The following is a 27845-nucleotide window of genomic DNA, read 5'->3' on the forward strand; positions in this document are numbered from 1 at the left end:
CAGGTGGTCAAGAGCCTGCGTACAGACGCAGGATCCGAGCAGAAGACGGCAACGTCGTCCATGTACAGGGAGGCCTTGACTTGCATGCCTCCACTGCCTGGGATCGTCACTCCTCTTATACCCGGATCCCTCCTGATGGACTCGGCAAAAGGTTCTATGCAGCACACAAAAAGGGCAGAGGAGAGAGGGCAGCCCTGCCTGACTCCAGATCTGATCTGGAACTTTTCTGATTCCCACCCATTGATTGAGACTGCGCTATAGATGTTTGTGTAGAGCAGTTTGATCCAATTGCGAATTCCCTCTCCAAACCCCATTTTGGAGAGCACATCCATCATGTAGGTGTGTGATATTCTGTCAAAAGCCTTCTCCTGGTCAAGGCTGATGAGGCAAGTGTCTACCCCCCTGTCCTGCACGTAGGCGATCGTATCCCTGAGTAGCGCGAGGCTATCAGAGATCTTTCTGCCGGGTACAGCACAGGTCTGGTCAGGGCGGATCACCGACTCCAGAGCAGACCTGACCCGATTGGCGATGACCTTTGCTAGAATTTTGTAGTCCACATTCAACAGTGAAATGGGTCGCCAATTTCGAATTTCTTCCCTTTCCCCCTTCTGCTTGTAGATGAGGGTGATGATGCCTTTCCTCATGGACTCTGACATGCTGCCTTCCAGAAGCATACTCTCGTACACTTCCAGCAGGTCTGGGCCGATCCTGTCCCACAGAGCCGAATACAACTCAACCGGTAAGCCGTCGCTTCCGGGAGTTTTAGTCGCCTCGAACGACTTGGCGGCCTTTGTCAGCTCGTCCAGAGTTAGTGGTTTGTCCAGGTTTTCCAGCTCGCTGTCGCCTATGACCTCCGTGATAGTCGACAGGAAGGTCTGGGAAACAGTGCTATCTGTTGGCTTCAGGTCATACAGTCCGGCATAAAAGGATTGGCTGATCCTCAGGATGTCAGACTGCGATGACTTTTCAGAGCCATCTTCTTCCTTCAGGCTGCTGATCACAGAGGTCTCTCTGTGCACCTTTTGGAAGAAGAAGCGTGAGCACTTTTCGTCCTGCTCCACGGAGCGGACTCTGGAACGGAAGATAACCTTGGAGGCCTCCGAGGTGTAGAGCGAGGCTTGCTGGCTCTTCACCTCTTGGAGATCCTCCTTGACATCCACCCCCATCGACTGCAGCTGGAGCAAATTTTGCATACTTTTCTGGAGCCTGGACATGACCCCTCGTCTCTCTCTCACCTTTTGAACGCCCTTGAGGATGGAAAACCTCTTGATATTCCCCTTGATTGCTTCCCACCAGAGATGTGGGGCCTCAAAGAGGGGTTTCACGGTTCTCCAACCTTTGTAATCCCTCCTGAGTTCCTCGATGTTCTCAGGGGTCAGCAGTTTTACATTTAGCTTCCACGTCCCCCTGCCTACCCCCTGGTCTTCCTGCAGGTGGCAGTCGGCCAGTAGGAGGCAGTGGTCAGAGAAGAACACCGGCGTTACGTCGGTGGACCTGACCGTGAAAGCTCGGGACACAAAAAAGAAGTCTATCCTGGAGCGGACGGACCCGTCTGGCCGTGACCATGTGTATCTACGCTGCGCGCCGTCTGCAGGGTTGCTGCAGACGTCGAGCAGCTTGGCGTCTTTTACCGTTTCCATCAGGAGTCTGGACGTAGCGTCTAGTTTGCTGTCGGCTTTGCTGGATCGTCCAGCCGCATCGATGATGCAGTTGAAGTCACCACCCAGGATGACCGGCTTGGAGGTGGCCAACAGCAGTGGGAGTTGCTGAAGAACTGCCAGCCGCTCACTTTTTACGGCCGGGGCGTACACATTAATAAGTCTGAGAGGGGTGTTTTTGTATTTCACGTCTGCTACGAGGAGGCGCCCGCCCACCACCTCCTTAACGTCGGAGATGGTGAAGTTGCCTCCCCGCAGCAGAATACCCAGGCCGGAGGAGCGGCAGTCGTTTCCTCCTGACCAGATGGATGGCCCGTGGGACCACCAGCTCGACCAGCGCCTGTAGTTGCTGAGGTGCGGAATTCCGCACTCCTGCAGGAACAGTAGGTCAGCTTTTACATTTGCCAAATAGTTGAGTGTGGCTACACACCGCGAAGTATCTTTGATGCTTCGCACATTTATGGATGCAATTTTTAAACCCATTATAAAAAGATAGATTTACCAGTCTCAAGAGTCCAGAGTCTATACAGTTGGCTGTTCCAGCTGTTGAATGTTCCCCAGCATGCCGGTGGTGCTCGCAAACTTTAACACAGTTGCAGGGCTGAGAAAACTGTTCTGGTCCGTACTGGCCCCGTGATTTTGATGCAGATGCATTGGGGGGGGGGGGTGTAGCCCTGGGGTTCGTCGTGGCAGTCAGTAGTTGTTGGGGTTGCAGGCCGGTCTTCACCTGGGTTGTTGCTGCTCGTTGCTATCGGGGGTTGGTCTGTGACCTTGTTTTCTTCCCGGTCGGTGGTCTGGGGGGTCTGTGCCATCCGTTCCACGTTGGTGCTTTGCCTCTTTATCTGAGGCCGATTCTTGTCCTGTTTTCCCTCATCGGATGAGGTGTCGGCACTAAGTGCGCCGGCTGAGAGGTGTCGCTTTTTGCCACTACCCCTCAGGGTGTTCTTCAGTTTGTTTTTTTGTTTTCTCTTTCGTTTGTCCCTGTTCACGGTTACCCAGGGCTCTTTATTCTTTGTCCCATCCTCTTCCTCTTCCATTGAGTGTTCCTCATCAGATGGGGCTGGGGTTGGGTTGTCAGGAGGTGCTGGGGCCTCCTCTTTTTGTTGGGGGCCCTTCTGTTGCGTTTCCTAATTCTGAACCGTGGTGTCTTTTTCGGTGGAGGGTGTATGCACCTCCTCTCTGGTCGCCTTTTTGACTCCGCTGCTGATGATCTGTGCATATGTCGCCCCGCGTTTCGGGCAGGCCCTGTAAAGATGGCCGGCCTCCCCACACAGGTTGCAGCACTTGTCTTCCTTGCAGTCCTTAGTCATGTGTCCCTCCTGCCTGCAGTTCTTGCAGAAGGTCACACTGCAGTTTGCGGCAACATGCCCCGTTTTGCCACAGGTGTGGCATACTCGTGGCTGTCCCACGTAGTAGAGGTAGCCACGATTTACTCCAATAGCGAAATTGGAGGGGGGATGCAGGATGGCTCCGTTGCTGTCCGTTCTTAGGGTCACCTTGACCTGGTGCTCACTTGTCCAGATGCCGAAGGTGTCTTTCACTTGCACGCTGTCACTTTTCAGCTCAGCGTACCTGGCGAGGAACGTGAGCACATCAGACACAGGGACGTGGGGGTTGTACGTGTGCAGTGTAACAACCCGATTTCGCTGTGCCGGTAGCGTAAACAGAGGCTCCGCAGTCAGGATCGACAGGGGACTCTGGTCATCTTTTTCCTTGAAGGCGTTCAAGAATTTGATGCACGCTGCGACGCTCTTGAAGGTGACATCAAAGAAACCATTCTTGGGGAAGTTTTGCAAGCAGAAGATCTCTGTTGCTTTAAACCCACAACACTCGAGCAGCACCCTCTTCACGGAGTGTTTCCGGTCCAAAGGTGACTCTCCCTGCGTTTTCTTTACTGTGACTCGGACAGTGTTTCGCACTCCCCAGCCTGGTGGTCGGGATGCAGCTGCATCCATAGCTCGTACGTTGGGTGTGGAACTGTATCGGCGTTAGGCCTAAACCCAAGGTTTAGGCCAGCATGTAGATCCACCAATAGCAGCCAAGCTCCAAACGTTTCCTCTTTGACGACTTCAATCCCTCCGAGTTCTCCAATCCATAATCGACATCGAAATCCTCAGCTTCTCTCAAACAAATGAGACTACACTTGATCTTAGCCAAAAGGCCGAGAAGCGATAGCCCATATTTTCCGGCAATGGCTCTTGTCCTCCTCGTCCACCGACATTCAGGTGCACCTTGCTGCGCTCGACTGTGCTTTGGAACTTTTAGTCTACGCTCACTGTTGGTCAAGAAACCTCCAGCTTGGCCGAGCACGGTGGAGTCTGTGCATGCAGAACCAGTAAAACACAACACGAAGACATCGTCTGGCAAGCCGTCCCCTGTCGTCACCAGATGAAATGGAGACGCTGTGAAGGCCCAGTGACACCCAACGGAGGGAGTCGAAGTAATCTCCACCTTTGCCGAACAAAGGGCAATCCGTGCAAGCAGTAAGTACTGGCGGAATCCAACAGAGGGCAATGTCTAGTCTCCCTGAGCTCCACCCTGGCGTGTTGGTCGTGGAGTCAGGAGAACTAAAAGAGACGCCGTGAAGGTATACCTACATCCAAACAGGATGCCGTTCAGTCTGTCGCCACACTATCCCGTTGTGCAGGATGAAGGGATGTGGTAACTGAAGTGAGGAGAAGGCAAGTCGGCATCCGAGGGTGAGGGTGAGTGGCCTGTAAATAGCAGCAGGAAATCTGTGCGGCATATCAGCTGAAAACGGAGCCTGGCTGCCGAAAGTCCTCGAGTCCATCGGCTCGCAGCATTAGTGCACGAAGCTCCCGCCAGCAGAAAAGCTAGCAATGCTTTGGAGCTTGAAATGCCTTAAATTGGTCAGGATGAAGCAACTGGACAACAAAGAAAAGGGGTAGGCAGGTTTTGCGGCATTTTCTGCTTTTATACATTTTCGCCCCAAAGCAGGGTGAAGGCAACATTCCTGGAAGCACTGCAAGACCAGGTTGATGCGTGGAGCGGAAGGAGCAAGCCCCTGAACCATCTCCGAGTACTAAAAATCAATTTAACTTTCGGTCCCCAGATTGAGGACATATCAGATATTAAACTGATAAGAACAGATTTTTTTTTTTTTTTCAAAAAAATATACTTTATTCATAAAAATTTATCATGAGCATTACAGAAACATTTCAAATTGTCTTGACTGTACATTTGCGGCAGGGTTACATGTTGCCTTGACTTTCTTTCATTCAATTTTGATATTGTCATACACATATCACTCTTTACATTACAATTCCTTCTTAAATATTTACATTGTCATGTTTGTTTTATACATTGGAGTGTTGGTTGCCCAGACCGAGGGGCTTTACACTGTTACGCGCCCCTCGGTGTACATTTGCTGGAAAGACTTTACACAGTGGTCTTTCCCCATTGCGCCTTGGCGGCAGCTGCCCCAAGCTTGAGTGCGTCCCTCAGCACGTAGTCCTGGACCTTGGAATGTGCCAGTCTGCAACACTCGGTCGAGGACAATTCTTTGCACTGGAAGATCAGCATTTTTCGGGCAGACCAAAGAGCGTCTTTTACCGAGTTGATGACCTTCCAGCAGCAGTGGATATTTGTCTCGGTGTGTGTCCCTGGAAACAGTCCGTAGAGCACAGAGTCCTGTGTCACAGATCTGTTTGGGATAAACCTTGACAAATACCACTGCATCTCTCTCCAGACCTTCTTTGCAAAGGCACATTCCACAAGGAGGTGTGTGACCGTCTCATTTCCCCCACAGCCACTCCGAGGGCAGCGTGCATTGGTGCAGAGCCTTCGGGTGTGCATGAAGAATCTGACAGGGAGGGCCTTTCTCACCACCAGCCAAGCTAGGTCTTGGTGCTTGTTTGAAAGTTCTGGTGATGAGGCGTTCTGCCAGATGACTCTGGCAGTCTGCTCAGGGAACCATCCAACGTCCTCCACGGTCTCCTTTCCCCTGAGGGCCTCGAGGACATTACGTGCTGACCACTGCTTCATTGCCTTGTGGTCAAAGGTGTTTTCCTTCAAAACCTTTTCCACAAAGGACAGGTGGTACGGTACGGTCCAACTACTTGGAGCGTTCCGCGGCAATGAGGCAAGGCCCATCCTTCGCAACACCGGTGACAGGTAGAACCTCAGTATGTAGTGACACTTGGTGTTTGCATACTGGGGGTCCACGCACAGCTTGATGCAGCTGGACACAAAGGTGGCCAACAGGATGAGGGAGGCGTTGGGTACGTTCCGCCCTCCCTTCTCCAGAGGTTTGTACATGGTGTCCCTTCGGACACGGTCCATCTTGGATCGCCAGATAAATTTGAAGATGGCCCGGGTGACTGCTGTGGCGTAGGGTCGGGTTATGGGCCAGACCTGCGCCACGTACAGTAGCACCGAGAGTAGCTCACACCTGATGACCAGGGTTTTGCCCGCAATGGAGAGGGAGCGTTGCTCCCACCAGCCCAGTTTCTGTCTTACCTTTCCTATGCGCTCCTCCCAGTTTTTGGTGCACGCCCCAGCAGCTCCGAACCATATCCCCAGCACCTTCAGGTAATCTGACCTGACAGTGAAGGGGACAAAGGACCGGTCGGCCCAGTTCCCAAAGAACATGGCCTCGCTCTTGCCCCGGTTTACCTTGGCTCCAGAGGCCAGTTCAAACTGGTCGCAGGTGGTTAAGAGCCTGCGTACAGACGCAGGATCCGAGCAGAAGACGGCAACGTCGTCCATGTACAGGGAGGCCTTGACTTGCATGCCTCCACTGCCTGGGATCGTCACTCCTCTTATACCCGGATCCCTCCTGATGGACTCGGCAAAAGGTTCTATGCAGCACACAAAAAGGGCAGAGGAGAGAGGGCAGCCCTGCCTGACTCCAGATCTGATCTGGAACTTTTCTGATTCCCACCCATTGATTGAGACTGCGCTATAGATGTTTGTGTAGAGCAGTTTGATCCAATTGCGAATTCCCTCCCCAAACCCCATTTTGGAGAGCACATCCATCATGTAGGTGTGCGATATTCTGTCAAAAGCCTTCTCCTGGTCAAGGCTGATGAGGCAAGTGTCCACCCCCCTGTCCTGCACGTAGGCGATCGTATCCCTGAGTAGTGCGAGGCTATCAGAGATCTTCCTGCCGGGTACAGCACAGGTCTGGTCAGGGTGGATCACCGACTCCAGAGCAGACCTGACCCGATTGGCGATGACCTTTGCTAGAATTTTGTAGTCCACATTCAACAGTGAAATGGGTCGCCAATTTCGAATTTCTTCCCTTTCCCCCTTCTGTTTGTAGATGAGGGTGATGATGCCTTTCCTCATGGACTCTGACATGCTGCCTTCCAGAAGCATACTCTCGTACACTTCCAGCAGGTCTGGGCCCATCCAGTCCCACAGAGCCGAATACAACTCAACCGGTAAGCCGTCGCTTCCGGGAGTTCTACTCGTCTCGAAGGACTTGGCGGCCTTTGTCAGCTCGTCCAGAGTTAGTGGTTTGTCCAGGTTTTCCAGCTCGCTGTCGCCTATGACCTCCGTGATAGTCGACAGGAAGGTCTGGGAAACAGTGCTATCTGTTGGCTTCAGGTCATACAGTCCGGCATAAAAGGATTGGCTGATCCTCAGGATGTCAGACTGCGATGACTTTTCAGAGCCATCTTCTTCCTTCAGGCTGCTGATCACAGAGGTCTCTCTGTGCACCTTTTGGAAGAAGAAGCGTGAGCACTTTTCGTCCTGCTCCACGGAGCGGACTCTGGAACGGAAGATAACCTTGGAGGCCTCCGAGGTGTAGAGCGAGGCTTGCTGGCTCTTCACCTCTTGGAGATCCTCTTTGACATCCACCCCCATCGACTGCAGCTGGAGCAAATTTTGCATACTTTTCTGGAGCCTGGACATGACCCCTCGTCTCTCTCTTACCTTTTGAACGCCCTTGAGGATGAAAAACCTCTTGATATTCCCCTTGATTGCTTCCCACCAGAGATGTGGGGCCTCAAAGAGGGGTTTCACGGTTCTGCAACCTTTGTAATCCCTCCTGAGTTCCTCGATGTTCTCAGGGGTCAGCAGTTTTACATTTAGCTTCCATGTCCCCCTGCCTACCCCCTGGTCTTCCTGCAGGTGGCAGTCGGCCAGTAGGAGGCAGTGGTCAGAGAAGAACACCGGCGTTACGTCGGTGGACCTGACCGTGAAAGCTCGGGACACAAAAAAGAAGTCTATCCTGGAGCGGACGGACCCGTCTGGCCGTGACCATGTGTATCTACGCTGCGCGCCGTCTGCAGGGTTGCTGCAGACGTCGAGCAGCTTGGCGTCTTTTACCGTTTCCATCAGGAGTCTGGACGTAGCGTCTAGTTTGCTGTCGGCTTTGCTGGATCGTCCAGCCGCATCGATGATGCAGTTGAAGTCACCACCCAGGATGACCGGCTTGGAGGTGGCCAACAGCAGTGGGAGTTGCTGAAGGACTGCCAGCCGCTCACTTTTTACGGCCGGGGCGTACACATTTATAAGTCTGAGAGGGGTGTTTTTGTATTTCACGTCTGCTACGAGGAGGCGCCCGCCCACCACCTCCTTAACGTCGGAGATGGTGAAGTTGCCTCCCCGCAGCAGAATACCCAGGCCGGAGGAGCGGCAGTCGTTTCCTCCTGACCAGATGGATGGCCCGTGGGACCACCAGCTCGACCAGCGCCTGTAGTTGCTGAGGTGCGGGATTCCGCACTCCTGCAGGAACAGTAGGTCAGCTTTTACATTTGCCAAATAGTTGAGTGTGGCTACACACCGCGAAGTATCTTTGATGCTTCGCACATTTATGGATGCAATTTTTAAACCCATTATTAAAAGGTAGATTTACCAGTCTCAAGAGTCCAGAGTCTATACAGTTGGCTGTTCCAGCTGTTCGATGTTCCCCAGCATGCCGGTGGTGCTCGCAAACTTTAGCACAGTTGCAGGGCTGAGAAAGCTGTTCTGGTCCGTACTGGCCCCGTGACTTTGATGCAGATGTATTGGGGGGGGGGGTGATGTAGCCCTGGCGTTCGTCATGGCAGTCAGTAGGTGTTGGGGTTGCAGGCCGGTCTTCACCTGGGTTGTTGCTGCTCGTTACTATCGGGGGTTGGTCTGTGACCTTGTTTCCTTCCCGGTCGGTGGTCTGGGGGGTCTGTGACTTCCGTTCCACGTTGGTGCTTTGCCTCTTTATCTGAGGCCGATTCTTGTCCTGTTTTCCCTCATCGGATGAGGTGTTGGCGCTAAGTGCGCCGGCTGAGAGGTGTCGCTTTTTGCCACTACCCCTCGGGGGGTTCTTCAGTTTGTTTTTTTGTTTACGCTTTCGTTTGTACCTGTTCACTGTTTCCCAGGGCTCTTTATTCTTTGTCCCATCCTCTTCCTCTTCCATTGAGTGTTCCTCATCAGATGGGGCTGGGGTTGGGTTGTCAGGAGGTGCTGGGGCCTCTTCTTTTTGTTGGGGGCCCTTTTGTTGCTTTTCCTCATTCTGAGCCGTGGTATCTTTTTCGGTGGAGGGTGTATGCACCTCCTCTCTGGTCGCCTTTTTAACTCCGCTGCTGATGATTTCAGCGTATGTCGCCCCGCGTTTCGGGCAGGCCCTGTAAAGATGGCCGGCCTCCCCACACAAGTTGCAGCACTTGTCTTCTTTGCAGTCCTTAGTCATGTGTCCCTCCTGCCTGCAGTTCTTGCAGAAGGTCACACTGCAGTTTGCGGCAACATGCCCCGTTTTGCCACAGGTGTGGCATACTCGTGGCTGTCCCACGTAGTAGAGGTAGCCACGATTTACTCCAATAGCGAAATTGGAGGGGGGATGCAGGATGGCTCCGTTGCTGTCCGTTCTTAGGGTCACCTTGACCTGGTGCTCACTTGTCCAGATGCCGAAGGTGTCTTTCACTTGCACGCTGTCACTTTTCAGCTCAGCGTACCTGGCGAGGAACGTGAGCACATCAGACACAGGGACGTGGGGGTTGTACGTGTGCAGTGTAACAACCCGATTTCGCTGTGCCGGTAGCGTAAACAGAGGCTCCGCAGTTAGGATCGACTAGGGACTCTGGTTACCTTTTTCCTTGAAGACGTTCAAGAATTTGATGCACGCTGCGACGCTCTTGAAGGTGACATCAAAGAAACCATTCTTGGGGAAGTTTTGCAAGCAGAAGATCTCTGTTGCTTTAAACCCACAACACTCGAGCAGCACCCTCTTCACGAAGTGTTTCCGGTCCAAAGGTGACTCTCCCTCCGTTTTCTTCACTGTGACTCGGAGAGTGTTTCGCACTCCCCAGCCTGGTGGTCGGGATGCAGCTGCATCCATAGCTCGTACGTTGGGTGTGAAACTGTATCGGCGTTAGGCCTAAACCCGAGGTTTAGGCCAGCATGTAGATCCACCAATAGCAGCCAAGCTCCAAACGTTTCCTCTTTGACGACGTCAATCACTCCGAATTCTCCAATCCACAATCGACATGGAAATTCTCAGCTTCCCTCGATCAAGTGAGACTACACTTGATCTTAGCCAAAAGGCCGAGAAGCGATAGCCCATATTTTCCGGCAATGGCTCTTGTCCTCCTCGTCCACCGACATTCAGGTGCACCTTGCTGCGCTCGACTGTGCTTTGGAACTTTTAGTCTACGCTCACTGTTGGTCAAGAAACCTCCAGCTTGGCCGAGCACGGTGGAGTCTGTGCATGCAGAACCAGTAAAACACAACACGAAGACATCGTCTGGCAAGCCGTCCCCTGTCATCACCAGATGAAATGGAGACGCTGTGAAGGCCCAGTGACATCCAACGGAGGGAGTCGAAGTAATCTCCACCTTTGCCGAACAAAGGGCAATCCGTGCAAGCAGCAAGTACTGGCGGAATCCAACAGAGGGCAATGTCTAATCTCCCTGAGCTCCACCCTGGCGTGTTGGTCGTGGAGTCAGGAGAACGAAAAGAGACGCCGTGAAGGTGTACCTACATCCAAACAGGATGCCGTTCAGTCTGTCGCCACACTTCCCCGTTGTGCAGGATGAAGGGATGTGGTAACTGAAGTGAGGAGAAGGCAAGTCGGCATCCGAGGGTGAAGGTGAGTAGCCTGTAAAAAGCAGCAGGAAATCTGTGTGGCATATCAGCTGAAAACGGAGCCTGGCTGCCGCAAGTCCGCGAGTCCATCGGCTCGCAACATTCGTGCACGAAGCTCCCGCCAGCAGAAAAGCTAGCAATGCTTTGGAGCTTGAAATGCCTTAAATTGGTCAGGATGAGGCAACTGGATAACAAAGAAAAGGGGTAGCCAGGTTTTGAGGCATTTTCTGCTTTTATACATTTTCGCCCCAAAGCAGGGTGAAGGCACCATTCCTGGAAGCACTGCAAGACCAGGTTGATGCGTGGAGCGGAAGGAGCTAGCCCCTGAACCATCTCCGAGTCCTAAAAATCAATTTAATATTCGGTCCCCAGATTGAGGACATATCAGATATTACACTGATAAGAACAGATTTTTTTTTTTTTTTTTTTCAAAAAAATATACTTTATTCATAAAAATTTATCATGAGCATTACAGAAACATTTCAAATTGTCTTGCCTGTACATTTCCGGCAGGGTTACATGTTGCCTGACTTTCTTCCATTCAATTTTGATATTGTCGTACACATATCACTCTTTACATTACAATTCCTTCTTAAATATTTACAGTGGCATGTTTATTTTATACATTGGAGTGTTGGTTGCCCAGACCTAGGGGGCTTTACACTGTTACCGGCCTCTCGGTGTACATTTGCTGGGAAGACTTTACACAGTGGTCTTTCCCCATTGCGTCTTGATGGCAGCTGCCCCAAGCTTGAGTGCGTCCCTCAGCACATAGTCCTGGACCTTGGAATGTGCCAGTCTGCAACACTCGGTCGAGGACAATTCTTTGCACTGGAAGATCAGCAAGTTTCGGGCAGACCAAAGAGCGTCTTTCACCGAGTTGATGACCTTCCAGCAGCAGTTGATATTTGTCTCGGTGTGTGTCCCTGGAAACAGTCCGTAGAGCACAGAGTCCTGTGTCACAGATCTGTTTGGGATAAACCTTGACAAATACCACTGCATCTCTCTCCAGACCTTCTTTGCAAAGGCACATTCCACAAGGAGGTGTGTGACCGTCTCATTTCCCCCACAGCCACTCCGAGGGCAGCGTGCATTGGTGCAGAGCCTTCGGGTGTGCATGAAGAATCTGACAGGGAGGGCCCTTCTCACCACCAGCCAAGCTAGGTCTTGGTGCTTGTTTGAAAGTTCTGGTGATGAGGCGTTCTGCTAGATGACTCTGGCAGTATGCTCAGGGAACCATCCAACGTCCTCCACGGTCTCTTTTTCCCTGGGGGCTTCGAGGACATTACGTGCTGACCACTGCTTCATTGCCTTGTGGTCAAAGGTGCTTTCCTTCAAAAACTTTTCCACAAAAGACAGGTGGTACGGTACGGTCCAACTACTTGGAGCGTTCCGCGGCAATGAGGCCAGGCCCATCCTTCGTAACACCGTGGACAGGTAGAACCTCAGTATGTAGTGACACTTGGTGTTTGCATACTGGGGGTCCACGCACAGCTTGATGCAGCTGGACACAAAGGTGGCCAACAGGATGAGAGAGGCGTTGGGTACGTTCCGCCCTCCCCTCTCCAGAGGTTTGTACATGGTGTCCCTTCGGACACGGTCCATCTTGGATCGCCAGCTGATATTACACTTGATCTGAGCCAAAAGGCCGAGAAGCGATAGCCCATATTTTCCGGCAATGGCTCTTGTCCTCCTCGTCCACCGACATTCAGGTGCACCTTGCTGCGCACGACTGTGCTTTGGAACTTTTAGTCTACGCTCACTGTTGGTCAAGAAACCTCCAGCTTGGCCGAGCACGGTGGAGTCTGTGCATGCAGAACCAGTAAAACACAACACGAAGACATCGTCTCGCAAGCCGTCCCCTGTCGTCACCGGATGAAATGGAGACGCTGTGAAGGCCCAGTGACACCCAACAGAGGGAGTCGAAGTAATCTCCACCTTTGCCGAACAAAGGGCAATCCGTGCAAACAGCAAGTACTGGCGGAATCCAACAGAGGGCAATGTCTAGTCTCCCTGAGCTCCACCCTGGCGTGTTGGTCGTGGAGTCTGGAGAACTAAAAGAGACGCTGTGAAGGTATACCTACATCCAAACAGGATGCCGTTCAGTCTGTCGCCACACTATCCCGTTGTGCAGGATGAAGGGATGTGGTAACTGAAGTGAGGAGAAGGCAAGTCGGCATCCGAGGGTGAGGGTGAGTGGCCTGTAAAAAGCAGCAGGAAATCTGTGCGGCATATCAGCTGAAAACGGAGCCTGGCTGCCGAAAGTCCTCGAGTCCATCGGCTCGCAACATAAGTGCACGAAGCTCCCGCCAGCAGAAAAGCTAGCAATGCTTTGGAACTTGAAATGCTTTAAATTGGTCAGGATGAGGCAACTGGACAACAAAGAAAAGGAGTAGGCAGGTTTTGCGGCATTTTCTGCTTTTATACATTTTCGCCCCAAAGCAGGGTGAAGGTACCATTCCTGGAAGCACTGCAAGACCAGGTTGATGCGTGGAGCGGAAGGAGCAAACCCCTGAACCATCTCCGACTCCTAAAAATCAATTTAATATTCGGTCCCCAGATTGAGGACATATCAGATATTAAACTGATAAGAACAGATACTACACTTGATCTGAGCCAAAAGGCCGAGAAGCGATAGCCCATATTTTCCTGCAATGGCTCTTGTCCTACTCGTCCACCGACATTCAGGTGCACCTTGCTGCGCTCGACTGTGCTTTGGAACTTTTAGTCTACGCTCACTGTTGGTCAAGAAACCTCCAGCTTGGCCGAGCACGGTGGAGTCTGTGCATGCAGAACCAGTAAAACACAACACGAAGACATCGTCTGGCAAGCCGTCCACTGTCGTCACCAGATGAAATGGAGACGCTGTGAAGGCCCAGTGACACCCAACAGAGGGAGCCGAAGTAATCTCCACCTTTGCCGAACAAAGGGCAATCCGTGCAAACAGCAAGTTCTGGCGCAATCCAACAGAGGGCAATGTCTAGTCTCCCTGAGCTCCACCCTGGCGTGTTGGTCGTGGAGTCAGGAGAACTAAAAGAGACGCCGTGAAGGTATACCTACATCCAAACAGGATGCCGTTCAGTCTGTCGCCACACTTCCCCGTTGTGCAGGATGAAGGGATGTGGTAACTGAAGTGAGTAGAAGGCAAGTCGGCATCCGAGGGTGAGGGTGAGTGGCCTGTAAAAAGCAGCAGGAAATCTGTGCGGCATATCAGCTGAAAACGGAGCCTGGCTGCCGAAAGTCCTCGAGTCCATCGGCTCGCAACATAAGTGCACGAAGCTCCCGCCAGCAGAAAAGCTAGCAATGCTTGGGAGCTTGAAATGCTTTAAATTGGTCAGGATGAGGCAACTGGACAACAAAGAAAAGGGGTAGGCAGGTTTTGCGGCATTTTCTGCTTTTATATATTTTCGCCGCAAAGCAGGGTGAAGGCACCATTCCTGGAAGCACTGCAAGACCAGGTTGATGCGTGGAGCGGAAGGAGCAAGCCCCTGAACCATCCCCGACTCCTAAAAATCAATTTAATATTCGGTCCCCAGATTGAGGACATATCAGATATTAAACTGATAAGAACAGATTTTTTTTTTTTTTCAAAAAAATATACTTTATTCATAAAAATTTATCATGAGCATTACAGAAACATTTCAAATTGTCTTGACTGTAAATTTTCGGCAGGGTTACATGTTGCCTTGACTTTCTTTCATTCAATTTTGATATTGTCGTACACATATCACTCTTTACATTACAATTCCTTCTGAAATATTTACAGTGGCATGTTTGTTTAATACATTGGAGTGTTGGTTGCCCAGACCGAGGGGCTTTACACTGTTACGCGCCCCTCGGTGTACATTTGCTGGAAAGACTTTACACAGTGGTCTTTCCCCATTGCGCCTTGGCGGCAGCTGCCCCAAGCTTGAGTGCGTCCCTCAGCACGTAGTCCTGGACCTTGGAATGTGCCAGTCTGCAACACTCGGTCGAGGACAATTCTTTGCACTGGAAGATCAGCAAGTTTCGGGCAGACCAAAGAGCGTCTTTTACCGAGTTGATGACCTTCCAGCAGCAGTTGATGTTTGTCTCGGTGTGTGTCCCTGGAAACAGTCCGTAGAGCACAGAGTCCTGTGTCACAGATCTGTTTGGGATAAACCTTGACAAATACCACAGCATCTCTCTCCAGACCTTCTTTGCAAAGGCACATTCCACAAGGAGGTGTGTGACCGTCTCATTTCCCCCACAGCCACTCCGAGGGCAGCGTGCAATGGTGCAGAGCCTTCGGGTGTGCATGAAGAATCTGACAGGGAGGGCCCTTCTCACCACCAGCCAAGCTAGGTCTTGGTGCTTGTTTGAAAGTTCTGGTGATGAGGCGTTCTGCCAGATGACTCTGGCAGTCTGCTCAGGGAACCATCCAACGTCCTCCACGGTCTCTTTTTCCCTGAGGGCCTCGAGGACATTACGTGCTGACCACTGCTTCATTGCCTTGTGGTCAAAGGTGTTTTCCTTCAAAAACTTTTCCACAAAGGACAGGTGGTACGGTACGGTCCAACTACTTGGAGCGTTCCGCGGCAATGAGGCCAGGCCCATCCTTCGCAACACCGGGGACAGGTAGAACCTCAGTATGTAGTGACACTTGGTGTTTGCATACTGGGGTACCACGCACAGCTTGATGCAGCTGGACACAAAGGTGGCCAACAGGATGAGGGAGGCGTTGGGTACGTTCCGCCCTCCCTTCTCCAGAGGTTTGTACATGGTGTCCCTTCGGACACGGTCCATCTTGGATCGCCAGATAAATTTGAAGATGGCCCGGGTGACTGCTGTGGCGTAGGGTCGGGTTATGGGCCAGACCTGCGCCACGTACAGTAGCACCGAGAGTACCTCACACCTGATGACCAGTGTTTTGCCCGCAATGGAGAGGGAGCGTTGCTCCCACCAGCCCAGTTTCTGTCTTACCTTTCCTATGCGCTCCTCCCAGTTTTTGGTGCACGCCCCAGCAGCTCCGAACCATATCCCCAGCACCTTCAGGTAATCTGACCTGACAGTGAAGGGGGCAAAGGACCGGTCGGCCCAGTTCCCAAAGAACATGGCCTCGCTCTTGCCACGGTTTACCTTGGCTCCCGAGGCCAGTTCAAACTGGTCGCAGGTGGTCAAGAGCCTGCGTACAGACGCAGGATCCGAGCAGAAGACGGCAACGTCGTCCATGAACAGGGAGGCCTTGACTTGCATGCCTCCACTGCCTGGGATCGTCACTCCTCTTATACCCGGATCCCTCCTGATGGACTCGGCAAAAGGTTCTATGCAGCACACAAAAAGGGCAGAGGAGAGAGGGCAGCCCTGCCTGACTCCAGATTTGATCTGGAACTTTTCTGATTCCCACCCATTGATTGAGACTGCGCTATAGATGTTTGTGTAGAGCAGTTTGATCCAATTGCGAATTCCCTCCCCAAACCCCATTTTGGAGAGCACATCCATCATGTAGGTGTGTGATATTCTGTCAAAAGCCTTCTCCTGGTCAAGGCTGATGAGGCAAGTGTCCACCCCCCTGTCCTGCACGTAGGCGATCGTATCCCTGAGTATCGCGAGGCTATCAGAGATCTTTCTGCCGTGTACAGCACAGGTCTGGTCAGGGTGGGTCACCGACTCCAGAGCAGACCTGACCCGATTGGCGATGACCTTTGCTAGAATTTTGTAGTCCACATTCAACAGTGAAATGGGTCGCCAATTTCGAATTTCTTCCCTTTCCCCCTTCTGCTTGTAGATGAGGGTGATGATGCCTTTCCTCATGGACTCTGACATGCTGCCTTCCAGAAGCATACTCTCGTACACTTCCAGCAGGTCTGGGCCCATCCAGTCCCACAGAGCCGAATACAACTCAACCGGTAAGCCGTCACTTCCGGGAGTTTTACTCGTCTCGAAGGACTTGGCGGCCTTTGTCAGCTCGTCCAGAGTTAGTGGTTTGTCCAGGTTTTCCAGCTCGCTGTCGCCTATGACCTCCGTGATAGTCGACAGGAAGGTCTGGGAAACAGTGCTATCTGTTGGCTTCAGGTCATACAGTCCGGCATAAAAGGATTGGCTGATCCTCAGGATGTCAGACTGCGATGACTTTTCAGAGCCATCTTCTTCCTTCAGGCTGCTGATCACAGAGGTCTCTCTGTGCACCTTTTGGAAGAAGAAGCGTGAGCACTTTTCGTCCTGCTCCACGGAGCGGACTCTGGAACGGAAGATAACCTTGGAGGCCTACGAGGTGTAGAGGGAGGCTTGCTGGTTCTTCACCTCTTGGAGATCCTCCTTGACATCCACCCCCATCGACTGCAGCTGGAGCAAATTTTGCATACTTTTCTGGAGCCTGGACATGACCCCTCGTCTCTCTCTCACCTTTTGAACGCCCTTGAGGATGAAAAACCTCTTGATATTCCCCTTGATTGCTTCCCACCAGAGATGTGGGGCCTCAAAGAGGGGTTTCACGGTTCTCCAACCTTTGTAATCCCTCCTGAGTTCCTCGATGTTCTCAGGGGTCAGCAGTTTTACATTTAGCTTCCACGTCCCCCTGCCTACCCCCTGGTCTTCCTGCAGGTGGCAGTCGGCCAGTAGGAGGCAGTGGTCAGAGAAGAACACCGGCGTTACGTCGGTGGACCTGACCGTGAAAGCTCGGGACACAAAAAAGAAGTCTATCCTGGAGCGGACGGACCCGTCTGGCCGTGACCATGTGTATCTACGCTGCGCGCCGTCTGCAGGGTTGCTGCAGACGTCGAGCAGCTTGGCGTCTTTTACCGTTTCCATCAGGAGTCTGGACGTAGCGTCTAGTTTGCTGTCGGCTTTGCTGGATCGTCCAGCCGCATCGATGATGCAGTTGAAGTCACCACCCAGGATGACTGGCTTGGAGGTGGCCAACAGCAGTGGGAGTTGCTGAAGAACTGCCAGCCGCTCACTTTTTACGGCCGGGGCGTACACATTAATAAGGCTGAGAGGGGTGTTTTTGTATTTCACGTCTGCTACGAGGAGGCGCCCACCCACCACCTCCTTAACGTCGGAGATGGTGAAGTTGCCACCCCGCAGCAGAATACCCAGGCCGGAGGAGCGGCAGTCGTTTCCTCCTGACCAGATGGATGGCCCGTGGGACCACCAGCTCGACCAGCGCCTGTAGTTGCTGAGGTGCGGAATTCCGCACTCCTGCAGGAACAGTAGGTCAGCTTTTACATTTGCCAAATAGTTGAGTGTGGCTACACACCGCGAAGTATCTTTGATGCTTCGCACATTTATGGATGCAATTTTTAAACACATTATAAAAAGATAGATTTACCAGTCTCAAGAGTCCAGAGTCTATACAGTTGGCTGTTCCAGCTGTTGAATATTCCCCAGCATGCCGGTGGTGCTCGCAAACTTTAACACAGTTGCAGGGCTGAGAAAACTGTTCTGGTCCGTACTGGCCCCGTGATTTTGATGCAGATGCATTGGGGGCGGGGGGTGGTGTAGCCCTGGGGTTCGTCGTGGCAGTCAGTAGGTGTTGGGGTTGCAGGCCGGTCTTCACCTGGGTTGTTGCTGCTCGTTGCTATCGGGGGTTGGTCTGTGACCTTGTTTTCTTCCCGGTCGGTGGTCTGGGGGGTCTGTGCCTTCCGTTCCACGTTGGTGCTTTGCCTCTTTATCTGAGGCCGATTCTTGTCCTGTTTTCCCTCATCGGATGAGGTGTCGGCACTAAGTGCGCCGGCTGAGAGGTGTCGCTTTTTGCCACTACCCCTCAGGGGGTTCTTCAGTTTGTTTTTTTGTTTTCTCTTTCGTTTGTCCCTGTTCACGGTTACCCAGGGCTCTTTATTCTTTGTCCCATCCTCTTCCTCTTCCATTGAGTGTTCCTCATCAGATGGGGCTGGGGTTGGGTTGTCAGGAGGTGCTGGGGCCTCCTCTTTTTGTTGGGGGCCCTTCTGTTGCTTTTCCTAATTCTGAACCGTGGTGTCTTTTTCGGTGGAGGGTGTATGCACCTCCTCTCTGGTCGCCTTTTTGACTCCGCTGCTGATGATCTGTGCATATGTCGCCCCGCGTTTCGGGCAGGCCCTGTAAAGATGGCCGGCCTCCCCACACAGGTTGCAGCACTTGTCTTCCTTGCAGTCCTTAGTCATGTGTCCCTCCTGCCTGCAGTTCTTGCAGAAGGTCACACTGCAGTTTGCGGCAACATGCCCCGTTTTGCCACAGGTGTGGCATACTCGTGGCTGTCCCACGTAGTAGAGGTAGCCACGATTTACTCCAATAGCGAAATTGGAGGGGGGATGCAGGATGGCTCCGTTGCTGTCCGTTCTTAGGGTCACCTTGACCTGGTGCTCACTTGTCCAGATGCCGAAGGTGTCTTTCACTTGCACGCTGTCACTTTTCAGCTCAGCGTACCTGGCGAGGAACGTGAGCACATCAGACACAGGGACGTGGGGGTTGTACGTGTGCAGTGTAACAACCCGATTTCGCTGTGCCGGTAGCGTAAACAGAGGCTCCGCAGTCAGGATCGACAGGGGACTCTGGTCACCTTTTTCCTTGAAGGCGTTCAAGAATTTGATGCACGCTGCGACGCTCTTGAAGGTGACATAAAAGAAACCATTCTTGGGGAAGTTTTGCAAGCAGAAGATCTCTGTTGCTTTAAACCCACAACACTCGAGCAGCACCCTCTTCACGGAGTGTTTCCGGTCCAAAGGTGACTCTCCCTCCGTTTTCTTCACTGTGACTCGGACAGTGTTTCGCACTCCCCAGCCTGGTGGTCGGGATGCAGCTGCATCCATAGCTCGTACGTTGGGTGTGGAACTGTATCGGCGTTAGGCCTAAACTCAAGGTTTAGGCCAGCATGTAGATCCACCAATAGCAGCCAAGCTCCAAACGTTTCCTCTTTGACGACTTCAATCCCTCCGAGTTCTCCAATCCACAATCGACATCGAAATCCTCAGCTTCTCTCAAACAAATGAGACTACACTTGATCTTAGCCAAAAGGTCGAGAAGCGATAGCCCATATTTTCCGGCAATGGCTCTTGTCCTCCTCGTCCACCGACATTCAGGTGCACCTTGCTGCGCTCGACTGTGCTTTGGAACTTTTAGTCTACGCTCACTGTTGGTCAAGAAACCTCCAGCTTGGCCGAGCACGGTGGAGTCTGTGCATGCAGAACAAGTAAAACACAACACGAAGACATCGTCTGGCAAGCCGTCCCCTGTCGTCACCAGATGAAATGGAGACGCTGTGAAGGCCCAGTGACACCCAACGGAGGGAGTCGAAGTAATCTCCACCTTTGCCGAACAAAGGGCAATCCGTGCAAGCAGCAAGTACTGGCGGAATCCAACAGAGGGCAATGTCTAGTCTCCCTGAGCTCCACCCTGGCGTGTTGGTCGTGGAGTCAGGAGAACTAAAAGAGACGCCGTGAAGGTATACCTACATCCAAACAGGATGCCGTTCAGTCTGTCGCCACACTATCCCGTTGTGCAGGATGAAGGGATGTGGTAACTGAAGTGAGGAGAAGGCAAGTCGGCATCCGAGGGTGAGGGTGAGTGGCCTGTAAATAGCAGCAGGAAATCTGTGCGGCATATCAGCTGAAAACGGAGCCTGGCTGCCGAAAGTCCTCGAGTCCATCGGCTCGCAGCATTAGTGCACGAAGCTCCCGCCAGCAGAAAAGCTAGCAATGCTTTGGAGCTTGAAATGCCTTAAATTGGTCAGGATGAAGCAACTGGACAACAAAGAAAAGGGGTAGGCAGGTTTTGCGGCATTTTCTGCTTTTATACATTTTCGCCCCAAAGCAGGGTGAAGGCACCATTCCTGGAAGCACTGCAAGACCAGGTTGATGCGTGGAGCGGAAGGAGCAAGCCCCTGAACCATCTCCGAGTACTAAAAATCAATTTAACTTTCGGTCCCCAGATTGAGGACATATCAGATATTAAACTAATAAGAACAGATTTTTTTTTTTTTCAAAAAAATATACTTTATTCATAAAAAATTATCATGAGCATTACAGAAACATTTCAAATTGTCTTGACTGTACATTTTCGGCAGGGTTACATGTTGCCTTGACTTTCGTTCATTCAATTTTGATATTGTCGTACACATATCACTCTTTACATTACAATTCCTTCTGAAATATTTACAGTGGCATGTTTGTTTTATACATTGGAGTGTTGGTTGCCCAGACCGAGGGGCTTTACACTGTTACGCGCCCCTCGGTGTACATTTGCTGGAAAGACTTTACACAGTGGTCTTTCCCCATTGCGCCTTGGCGGCAGCTGCCCCAAGCTTGAGTGCGTCCCTCAGGACGTAGTCCTGGACCTTGGAATGTGCCAGTCTGCAACACTCGGTCGAGGACAATTCTTTGCACTGGAAGATCAGCAAGTTTCGGGCAGACCAAAGAGCGTCTTTTACCGAGTTGATGACCTTCCAGCAGCAGTTGATATTTGTCTCGGTGTGTGTCCCTGGAAACAGTCCGTAGAGCACAGAGTCCTGTGTCACAGGTCTGTTTGGGATAAACCTTGACAAATACCACTGCATCTCTCTCCAGACCTTCTTTGCAAAGGCACATTCCACAAGGAGGTGTGTGACCGTCTCATTTCCCCCACAGCCACTCCGAGCGCAGCGTGCATTGGTGCAGAGCCTTCGGGTGTGCATGAAGAATCTGACAGGGAGGGCCCTTCTCAACACCAGCCAAGCTAGGTCTTGGTGCTTGTTTGAAAGTTCTGGTGATGAGGCGTTCTGCCAGATGACTCTGGCAGTCTGCTCAGGGAACCATCCAACGTCCTCCACGGTCTCTTTTTCCCTGAGGGCCTCGAGGACATTACGTGCTGACCACTGCTTCATTGCCTTGTGGTCAAAGGTGTTTTCCTTCAAAAACTTTTCCACAAAGGACAGGTGGTACGGTACGGTCCAACTACTTGGAGCGTTCCGCGGCAATGAGGCCAGGCCCATCCTTCGCAACACCGGGGACAGGTAGAACCTCAGTATGTAGTGACACTTGGTGTTTGCATACTGGGGGTCCACGCACAGCTTGATGCAGCTGGACACAAAGGTGGCCAACAGGATGAGGGAGGCGTTGGGTACGTTCCGCCCTCCCTTCTCCAGAGGTTTGTACATGGTGTCCCTTCGGACATGGTCCATCTTGGATCGCCAGATAAATTTGAAGATGGCCCGGGTGACTGCTGTGGCGTAGGGTCGGGTTATGGGCCAGACCTGCGCCACGTACAGTAGCACCGAGAGTACCTCACACCTGATGACCAGGGTTTTGCCCGCAATGGAGAGGGAGCGTTGCTCCCACCAGCCCAGTTTCTGTCTTACCTTTCCTATGCGCTCCTCCCAGTTTTTGGTGCACGCCCCAGCAGCTCCGAACCATATCCCCAGCACCTTCAGGTAATCTGACCTGACAGTGAAGGGGACAAAGGACCGGTCGGCCCAGTTCCCAAAGAACATGGCCTCGCTCTTGCCCCGGTTTACCTTGGCTCCAGAGGCCAGTTCAAACTGGTCGCAGGTGGTCAAGAGCCTGCGTACAGACGCAGGATCCGAGCAGAAGACGGCAACGTCGTCCATGTACAGGGAGGCCTTGACTTGCATGCCTCCACTGCCTGGGATCGTCACTCCTCTTATACCCGGATCCCTCCTGATGGACTCGGCAAAAGGTTATATGCAGCACACAAAAAGGGCAGAGGAGAGAGGGCAGCCCTGCCTGACTCCAGATCTGATCTGGAACTTTTCTGATTCCCACCCATTGATTGAGACTGCGCTATAGATGTTTGTGTAGAGCAGTTTGATCCAATTGCGAATTCCCTCCCCAAACCCCATTTTGGAGAGCACATCCATCATGTAGGTGTGCGATATTCTGTCAAAAGCCTTCTCCTGGTCAAGGCTGATGAGGCAAGTGTCCACCCCCCTGTCCTGCACGTAGGCGATCGTATCCCTGAGTAGCGCGAGGCTATCAGAGATCTTCCTGCCGGGTACAGCACAGGTCTGGTCAGGGTGGATCACCGACTCCAGAGCAGACCTGACCCGATTGGCGATGACCTTTGCTAGAATTTTGTAGTCCACATTCAACAGTGAAATGGGTCGCCAATTTCGAATTTCTTCCCTTTCCCCTTCTGCTTGTAGATGAGGGTGATGATGCCTTTCCTCATGGACTCTGACATGCTGCCTTCCAGAAGCATACTCTCGTACTCTTCCAGCAGGTCTGGGCCCATCCAGTCCCACAGAGCCGAATACAACTCAACCGGTAAGCCGTCGCTTCCGGGAGTTTTACTCGTCTCGAAGGACTTGGCGGCCTTTGTCAGCTCGTCCAGAGTTAGTGGTTTGTCCAGGTTTTCCAGCTCGCTGTCGCCTATGACCTCCGTGATAGTCGACAGGAAGGTCTGGGAAACAGTGCTATCTGTTGGCTTCAGGTCATACAGTCCGGCATAAAAGGATTGGCTGATCCTCAGGATGTCAGACTGCGATGACTTTTCAGAGCCACCTTCTTCCTGCACGGTGCAGTCTGTGCATGCAGAACCAGTAAAACACAACAGGAAGACATCGTGTGGCAAGCCGTCCCCTGTCGTCACCAGATGAAATGGAGACGCTGTGAAGGCCCAGTGACACCCAACAGAGGGAGTCGAAGTAATCTCCACCTTTGCCGAACAAAGGGCAATCCGTGCAAGCAGCAAGTACTGGCGGAATCCAACAGAGGGCAATGTCTAGTCTCCCTGAGCTCCACCCTGGCGTGTTGGTCGTGGTGTCAGGAGAACGAAAAGAGACGCCGTGAAGGTGTACCTACATCCAAACAGGATGCCGTTCAGTCTGTCGCCACACTTCCCCGTTGTGCAGGATGAAGGGATGCGGTAACTGAAGTGAGGAGAAGGCAAGTCGGCATCCGAGGGTGAAGGTGAGTGGCCTGTAAAAAGCAGCAGGAAATCTGTGTGGCATATCAGCTGAAAACGGAGCCTGGCTGCCGCAAGTCCGCGAGTCCATCGGCTCGCAGCATTAGTGCACGAAGCTCCCGCCAGCAGAAAAGCTAGCAATGCTTTGGAGCTTGAAATGCCTTAAATTGGTCAGGATGAAGCAACTGGACAACAAAGAAAAGGGGTAGGCAGGTTTTGCGGCATTTTCTGCTTTTATACATTTTCGCCCCAAAGCAGGGTGAAGGCACCTTTCCTGGAAGCACTGCAAGACCAGGTTGATGCGTGGAGCGGAAGGAGCTAGCCCCTGAACCATCTCCGAGTCCTAAAAATCAATTTAATATTCGGTCCCCAGATTGAGGACATATCAGATATTAAACTGATAAGAACAGATACTACACTTGATTTGAGCCAAAAGGACGAGAAGTGATAGCCCACATTTTCCGGCAATGGCTCTTGTCCTCCTCGTCCACCGACATTCAGGTGCACCTTGCTGCGCTCGACTGTGCTTTGGAACTTTTAGTCTACGCTCACTGTTGGTCAAGAAACCTCCAGCTTGGCCGAGCACGGTGGAGTCTGTGCATGCAGAACCAGTAAAACACAACACGAAGACATCGTCTGGCAAGCCGTCCCCTGTCGTCACCAGATGAAATGGAGACGCTGTGAAGGCCCAGTGACACCCAACGGAGGGAGTCGAAGTAATCTCCACCTTTGCCGAACAAAGGGCAATCCGTGCAAGCAGCAAGTACTGGCGGAATCCAACAGAGGGCAATGTCTAGTCTCCCTGAGCTCCACCCTGGCGTGTTGGTCGTGGAGTCAGGAGAACTAAAAGAGACGCCGTGAAGGTATACCTACATCCAAACAGGATGCCGTTCAGTCTGTCGCCACACTTCCCCGTTGTGCAGGATGAAGGGATGTGGTAACTGAAGTGAGGAGAAGGCAAGTCGGCATCCGAGGGTGAAGGTGAGTGGCCTGTAAAAAGCAGCAGGAAATCTGTGTGGCATATCAGCTGAAAACGGAGCCTGGCTGCCGCAAGTCCGCGAGTCCATCGGCTCGCAACATTCGTGCACGAAGCTCCCGCCAGCAGAAAAGCTAGCAATGCTTTGGAGCTTGAAATGCCTTAAATTGGTCAGGATGAGGCAACTGGATAACAAAGAAAAGGGGTAGCCAGGTTTTGCGGCATTTTCTGCTTTTATACATTTTCGCCCCAAAGCAGGGTAAAGGCACCTTTCCTGGAAGCACTGCAAGCCCAGGTTGATGCGTGGAGCGGAAGAAGCTAGCCCCTGAACCATCTCCGAGTCCTAAAAATCAATTTAATATTCGGTCCCCAGATTGAGGACATATCAGATATTAAACTGATAAGAACAGATTTTTTTTTTTTTTTTTTTTTTCAAAAAAATATACTTTATTCATAAAAATGTATCATGAGCATTACAGAAACATTTCAAATTGTCTTGACTGTACATTTCCGGCAGGGTTACATGTTGCCTTGACTTTCTTCCATTCAATTTTGATATTGTCGTACACATATCACTCTTTACATTACAATTCCTTCTTAAATATTTACAGTGGCATGTTTATTTTATACATTGGAGTGTTGGTTGCCTAGACCGAGGGGGCTTTACACTGTTACCGGCCTCTCGGTGTACATTTGCTGGGAACACTTTACACAGTGGTCTTTCCCCATTGTGCCTTGGCGGCAGCTGCCCCAAGCTTGAGTGCGTCCCTCAGCACGTAGTCCTGGACCTTGGAATGTGCCAGTCTGCAACACTCGGTCGAGGACAATTCTTTGCACTGGAAGATCAGCAAGTATCGGGCAGACCAAAGAGCGTCTTTTACCGAGTTGATGACCTTCCAGCAGCAGTTGATGTTTGTCTCGGTGTGTGTCCCTGGAAACAGTCCGTAGAGCACAGAGTCCCGTGTCACAGATCTGTTTGGGATAAACCTTGACAAATACCACTGCATCTCTCTCCAGACCTTCTTTGCAAAGGCACATTCCACAAGGAGGTGTGTGACCGTCTCATTTCCCCCACAGCCACTCCGAGGGCAGCGTGCATTGGTGCAGAGCCTTCGGGTGTGCATGAAGAATCTGACAGGGAGGGCCCTTCTCACCACCAGCCAAGCTAGGTCTTGGTGCTTGTTTGAAAGTTCTGGTGATGAGGCGTTCTGCCAGATGACTCTGACAGTATGCTCAGGGAACCATCCAACGTCCTCCACGGTCTCTTTTTCCCTGAGGGCCTCGAGGACATTACGTGCTGACCACTGCTTCATTGCCTTGTGGTCAAAGGTGTTTTCCTTCAAAAACTTTTCCACAAAGGACAGGTGGTACGGTACGGTCCAACTACTTGGAGCGTTCCGCGGCAATGAGGCCAGGCCCATCCTTCGTAACACCGGGGACAGGTAGAACCTCAGTATGTAGTGACACTTGGTGTTTGCATACTGGGGGTCCACGCACAGCTGAATGCAGCTGGACACAAAGGTGGCCAACAGGATGAGGGAGGCGTTGGGTACGTTCCGCCCTCCCTTCTCCAGAGGTTTGTACATGGTGTCCCTTCGGACACGGTCCATCTTGGATCGCCAGCAGATATTACACTTGATCTGAGCCAAAAGGCCGAGAAGCGATAGCTCATATTTTCCGGCAATGGCTCTTGTCCTCCTCGTCCACCGACATTCAGGTGCACCTTGCTGCGCTCGACTGTGCTTTGGAACTTTTAGTCTACGCTCACTGTTGGTCAAGAAACCTCCAGCTTGGCCGAGCACGGTGGAGTCTGTGCATGCAGAACCAGTAAAACACAACATGAAGACATCGTCTGGCAAGCCGTCCCCTGTCGTCACCAGATGAAATGGAGACGCTGTGAAGGCCCAGTGACACCCAACAGAGGGAGTCGAAGTAATCTCCACCTTTGCCGAACAAAGGGCAATCCGTGCAAACAGCAAGTACTGGCGGAATCCAACAGAGGGCAATGTCTAGTCTCCCTGAGCTCCACCCTGGCGTGTTGGTCGTGGAGTCAGGAGAACTAAAAGAGACGCCGTGAAGGTATACCTACATCCAAACAGGATGCCGTTCAGTCTGTCGCCATACTATCCCGTTGTGCAGGATGAAGGGATGTGGTAACTGAAGTGAGGAGAAGGCAAGTCGGCATCCGAGGGTGAGGGTGAGTGGCCTGTAAAAAGCAGCAGGAAATCTGTGCGGCATATCAGCTGAAAACGGAGCCTGGCTGCCGAAAGTCCTCGAGTCCATCGGCTCGCAACATAAGTGCACGAAGCTCCCGCCAGCAGAAAAGCTAGCAATGCTTTGGAACTTGAAAGGCTTTAAATTGGTCAGGATGAGGCAACTGGACAACAAAGAAAAGGGGTAGGCAGGTTTTGCGGCATTTTCTGCTTTTATACATTTTCGCCCCAAACCAGGGTGAAGGCACCATTCCTGGAAGCACTGCAAGACCAGGTTGATGCGTGGAGCGGAAGTAGCAAACCCCTGAACCATCTCCGACTCCTAAAAATCAATTTAATATTCGGTCCCCAGATTGAGGACATATCAGATATTAAACTGATAAGAACAGATACTACACTTGATCTGAGCCAAAAGGCCGAGAACCGATAGCCCATATTTTCCGGCAATGGCTCTTGTCCTCCTCGTCCACCGACATTCAGGTGGACCTTGCTGCGCTCGACTGTGCTTTGGAACTTTTAGTCTACGCTCACTGTTGGTCAAGAAACCTCCAGCTTGGCCGAGCACGGTGGAGTCTGTGCATGCAGAACCAGTAAAACACAACACGAAGACATCGTCTGGCAAGCCGTCCCCTGTCGTCACCAGATGAAATGGAGACGCTGTGAAGGCCCAGTGACACCCAACGGAGTGAGTCGAAGTAATCTCCACCTTTGCCGAACAAAGGGCAATCCGTGCAAGCAGCAAGTACTGGCGGAATCCAACAGAGGGCAATGTCTAATCTCCCTGAGCTCCACCCTGGCGTGTTGGTCGTGGAGTCAGGAGAACGAAAAGAGACGCCGTAAAGGTGTACCTACATCCAAACAGGATGCCGTTCAGTCTGTCGCCACACTTCCCCGTTGTGCAGGATGAAGGGATGTGGTAACTGAAGTGAGGAGAAGGCAAGTCGGCATCCGAGGGTGAAGGTGAGTGGCCTGTAAAAAGCAGCAGGAAATCTGTGTGGCATATCAGCTGAAAACGGAGCCTGGCTGCCGCACGTCCGCGAGTCCATCGGCTCGCAACATTCGTGCACGAAGCTCCCGCCAGCAGAAAAGCTAGCAATGCTTTGGAGCTTGAAATGCCTTAAATTGGTCAGGATGAGGCAA

The 27845-nt window shown here is 52.0% G+C and overlaps 5 non-coding genes and 4 pseudogenes across 5 annotated transcripts; all 9 read right to left on the reverse strand.

The window, feature by feature from the left end:
• Positions 1 to 4616: 4616 nt before the first annotated feature.
• LOC140397247 (U2 spliceosomal RNA) lies at positions 4617 to 4795 on the reverse strand (annotated as a pseudogene).
• A 6147-nt stretch (positions 4796 to 10942) lies between these two features.
• Positions 10943 to 11125, reverse strand: LOC140397224 (U2 spliceosomal RNA). Its single transcript, XR_011936772.1, has one exon. It is a non-coding gene; the product is annotated as a U2 spliceosomal RNA (small nuclear RNA).
• Positions 11126 to 13130: 2005 nt separating this feature from the next.
• LOC140397634 (U2 spliceosomal RNA) lies at positions 13131 to 13321 on the reverse strand. Its single transcript, XR_011937067.1, has one exon. It is a non-coding gene; the product is annotated as a U2 spliceosomal RNA (small nuclear RNA).
• A 785-nt stretch (positions 13322 to 14106) lies between these two features.
• Positions 14107 to 14284, reverse strand: LOC140397208 (U2 spliceosomal RNA; annotated as a pseudogene).
• Positions 14285 to 20432: 6148 nt separating this feature from the next.
• On the reverse strand, positions 20433 to 20609 carry LOC140397230 (U2 spliceosomal RNA; annotated as a pseudogene).
• A 3165-nt stretch (positions 20610 to 23774) lies between these two features.
• LOC140397827 (U2 spliceosomal RNA) lies at positions 23775 to 23965 on the reverse strand. Its single transcript, XR_011937254.1, has one exon. It is a non-coding gene; the product is annotated as a U2 spliceosomal RNA (small nuclear RNA).
• Positions 23966 to 24750: 785 nt separating this feature from the next.
• On the reverse strand, positions 24751 to 24936 carry LOC140397317 (U2 spliceosomal RNA). The gene has a single exon (XR_011936815.1). It is a non-coding gene; the product is annotated as a U2 spliceosomal RNA (small nuclear RNA).
• Positions 24937 to 26064: 1128 nt separating this feature from the next.
• Positions 26065 to 26157, reverse strand: LOC140397424 (U2 spliceosomal RNA; annotated as a pseudogene).
• A 785-nt stretch (positions 26158 to 26942) lies between these two features.
• LOC140397704 (U2 spliceosomal RNA) lies at positions 26943 to 27133 on the reverse strand. The gene has a single exon (XR_011937135.1). It is a non-coding gene; the product is annotated as a U2 spliceosomal RNA (small nuclear RNA).
• Between the last annotated feature and the right edge of the window lie 712 nt (positions 27134 to 27845).

This window comes from Scyliorhinus torazame, chromosome 20 (genome assembly GCF_047496885.1).
Source record: "Scyliorhinus torazame isolate Kashiwa2021f chromosome 20, sScyTor2.1, whole genome shotgun sequence".
Taxonomy (NCBI): domain Eukaryota; kingdom Metazoa; phylum Chordata; class Chondrichthyes; order Carcharhiniformes; family Scyliorhinidae; genus Scyliorhinus; species Scyliorhinus torazame.